This window comes from Pinus tabuliformis, chromosome 8 (assembly GCF_031772625.1).
Source record: "Pinus tabuliformis cultivar Carrire ecotype Pingquan chromosome 8, CPIR1, whole genome shotgun sequence".
NCBI classification, from domain to species: domain Eukaryota; kingdom Viridiplantae; phylum Streptophyta; class Pinopsida; order Pinales; family Pinaceae; genus Pinus; species Pinus tabuliformis.
The window spans coordinates 1064683835-1064688254 of record NC_142294.1 but is presented as its reverse complement, the minus strand read 5'-3'; positions in this window follow the sequence as shown (position 1 = coordinate 1064688254).

The window sequence follows — 4420 nt, the reverse complement described above, 5'->3', positions numbered from 1 at the left end:
AGCATTGTTGTGTGCCATTTCTATTATCCAACCAGATTGGATAAATGAAGCAAGGGAGGAATGGAAGAATGACGAAGAAGTGTGGGCACTTATTCGAAAGCTACAACAAGATTCCAGTACTTCTTATACATTTAGCTGGCAAAATGAGTCGTTATGGTACAAAGATCGCTTATACCTCTGTAAGAATTCCCAGCTAAAACCAAAGATTCTTATGGAATTGCACACTTCTCCCTTAGGAGGGCACTCAGGATTTTTAAAAACTTACCACAGGGTTAAGAAGGAATTTTTTTGGGATGGCCTTAAATCAGATATTCAAAAGTTTGTGGCAGAATGTTTGGTTTGCCAGCAAAATAAAGTTGAAACAATTAAGACATCGGGTCTATTACAACCTTTATCCATTCCAAGCCAACGTTGGGAGGAGGTTTCAATGGATTTTATCACAGGTTTACCCAAGTCTGAGGGAAAGAGTGTCATCATGGTGATAGTTGACAGACTTACCAAGTATGCACACTTTTGTGCATTATCACATCCATTTAAAGCCAATACAGTTTCTACTGCATTTATGGAAACAGTTCAAAAGCTACATGGAAACCCAAAGATTATTGTAAGTGACAGAGATCCCATTTTCACTGGAAATTTTTGGACAGAATTATTTTCTTGTCTTGGTACTCAGTTAGCTCATAGCTCATCTTATCATCGTCAATCTGATGGGCAAACTGAGATAGTAAACAAGTGTTTGGAAGGATATCTTCGTTGCTTTGTATCTGATAAACAGACACAATGGGTCAAATGGTTGCCTCTGGCTGAATGGTGGTATAACACTTCCTTCCATACAGCAAAAAAAATGACCCCATTTATGGCACTTTATGGGTATTAACCACCATCCATCACATCATATTTAAGAGAAAATTCTAAGGTTCAGGCAGTGGAACATCACATCGAACATCAACAACAAGTCCTCCAACTCTTAAAGGATAACCTCGTGTTGGCACAAAATAGAATGAAACAACAGGCAGATCAACATCGCAGTGAAAGAAGTTTTGATGTAGGTGATTGGGTATTCCTACGGCTACAATCATATAAGAAAATGTCCCTAAAGCAAGCTAAGAAGGATAATAAATTATCACCAAAGTATTATGGTCCGTACAAGGTGTTGCAAAAGATTGGTACTATGGCATACAAATTGGAGCTTCCTGCAGCTTCTTGATTGCACCCAGTTTTCCATGTTTCATGTTTAAAGAAGGTTATAGGTGACAAGCTCCCAATTCAAACAATATTGCCAGAACTTGACGAGGAAGGAAAAATTATATTGGAACCGGAAGCAGTCACAAAAACAAGAACTTGACAGCTACGAAATCGATCAATTTCAAAGTATCTTATCAAGTGGAAGAACTTATCGCTGAAGATTCCACATGGAAGGATGAGAATTTTATGAAAAAGTATCCAGAACTACTCAAGCATTGAGGACAACACTTTTTTGAAGGAGAGGGGCATGTTGGGTCCCTATAATGCTAGTGATTACCCCATTACTATTGTAGTTATACCCCTTATTTATATTGTTGTGCCCCTATTACCCCCATATTGTTATTTCTGTGCCCCATAGAATCCCTCTATTGTTATTTTTGTGGCTTTATATTATTATTGTTAGGTCAGCTGGATTATATTGTGACTCCCTAGACTCCTATATATAGAAAGGAGGTTTTGTCATTTGTATCATCCAAGAATTGTTCATTTATGTAATGTAAAGGAGGTTGCCCCCTCGAAGAGGCTGAATTCTAAGGCGGTTATTTATCTTTTCTATCTTTTCTTGAGCTGGTTTCATAATAGAGTCAAATTTCTTTCTCTGCTCCAGTAGTATTGGGGCATAAGAAGGATGGATCATGGCGCATGTGTCCGGATTATAGGGAGCTCAACAAGCTCATTATTAAAGATAAGTTTCCCATTCCTGTCATTGAGGAATTACTGGATGAATTGCATGGATCAATTTACTTCACCAAGTTGGATCTTCATTCAGGATATCATCAAATGAAAATGAAGACTGAAGACATTCCAAAAACATCATTTAGAACTCACAAGGGTCATTATGAATTTTTGGTCATGCCTTTTGGCCTTACCAATGAACCTTCAACATTTCAAGGTTTGATGAATTCCATTTTCAAACCATTCCTTAGAAAATTTGTGTTAGTATTTTTTGATGATAAACTAATCTACAGCAAGTCTTGGAAGGATCATGTTGAACATGTTGACAGGGTGCTACAACTATTGGAGGAGAAACAATTATATGCAAAAAGATCCAAATGTTTCTTTGGAGTACAAGAGGTGGAATATCTGGGTCATATTGTATCTCATGAAGGAGTTAAGGTAGACCCTAGCAAAATTAAAGCCATTAAGGAATGGAAAATCCCCACATCCATAAAGCATCTGCGAGGATTTCTCAGGTTGACAGGGTATTATCGCAAGTTTGTTAAGAATTATGGGAGAATAGTAGCAACTCTTACAACATTATTGAAGAAAGATGCATTTTCATGGACTCTAGAAGAAACAAAGGCCTTTGAACATCTTAAAGAGGCAATGTGCCAAGCACCGGTCTTAGCTACACTGGACTTCACAAAAACCTTTATTGTGGAATGTGATGCTTCAAGCAATGGAATTGGTGCTGTTTTAATGCAATATGAAAGACCCATTGCTTTTGAAAGTCGTCCAATCAAGGGAAAGTTTTTACACAAAGCTATTTATGAGAAGGAAATGTTGGCAATACTCCATGCACTTATGAAATGGCGACCCTACCTAATGGGAAGACACTTCAAGGTAAAAACGGATCATGATAGCCTTAAATACTTTTTAGAACAAAGATTATCCTCTGAATAGCAACAAAAGTGGGTCACAAAGATGTTGGGTTATGACTTTGAAATCATTTACAAAAAAGGGAAGCAAAATGTGGTGGCAGATGCACTCTCAAGAAAGGATAAGGATGTGGAAACATTGTTGTGTGCCATTTCTATTATCCAACTAGAATGGAAGAATGACAAAGACGTTTGGGCACTTATTTGAAAGTTACAACAAGATTCCAGTACGTCCGATACATTTAGTTGGAAAAATGATTCGTTATGTTACAAAGATCGCTTATACCTCTATAAGAATTCCCAACTAAAACAAAATATTCTTATGGAATTGCACACTTCTCCCTTAGGAGGGCACTCAGGATTTTTAAAAACTTACCACAGGGTTAAGAAGGAATTTTTTTTGGGATGGCCTTAAATCAGATATTCAAAAGTTTGTTGCAGAATGTTTGGTTTTCCAACAAAATAAAGTTGAAACAATTAAGACACTGGGTCTATTACAACCTTTATCCATTCCAAGCCAATGTTGGGAGGAGATTTCAATGGATTTTATCACAGGTTTACCCAATTCTGAGGGAAAGAGTGTCATCATGGTGGTCGTTGACAGACTTACCAAGTATGCACATTTTTGTGCATTATCACATCCATTTAAAGCCAGTACAGTTTCTACTACATTTACGGAAACAATTCAAAAGCTACATGGAAACCCACATATTATTATAAGTGACAGAGATCCCATTTTTACTGGAAATTTTTGGACAGAATTATTTTCTTGTCTTAGTACTCAGTTAGCTCATAGCCCATCTTATCATCCTCAATCTGATGGGCAAACTGAGATAGTAAACAAATGTTTGGAAGGATATCTTTGCTGCTTTGTATCTGATAAACAAACAAAATGGGTCAAATGGTTGCCTCTGGCTGAATGGTGGTATAAAACTTCCTTCCATACAGCAACAAAAATGACCCCATTTATGGAACTTTATGGATATCAGCCACCATCCATCACATGATATTTAACAGAAAATTCTAAGGTTCAAGCAGTGGAACATCACATCAAACATCAACAACAAGTCCTCCAACTCTTAAAGGATAACCTCATGTTGGCACATAATAGAATGAAACAACAGGCAGATCAACATCACAACGAAAGAAATTTTGATGTAGGTGATTGGGTATTCCTACGGCTACAATCATATAAGCAAATGTCTCTCAAGCAAGCTAAGAAGGATAATAAATTATCACCAAAGTATTATGGTTTGTACAAGGTGTTGCAAAAGATTGGTACTATGGCATACAAATTGGAGCTTCCTGTAGCTTCTCGATTGCACCCAGTTTTCCATGTTTCATGTTTAAAGAAGGTTATAGGCGACAAGCTCCCAGTTCAAACAATATTGCCAGAACTTGACGAGGAAGGAAAAATTATATTGGAACCAGAAGCAGTCATAGAAACAAGAACTCAACAGCTACGAAATCGATCAATTTCGGAGTATCCTATCAAGTGGAAGAACTTATCCACTGAAGATTCCATATGGGAGGATGAGAATTTTATACAGAAGCATCCAGAACTACTCAAGCGTTGA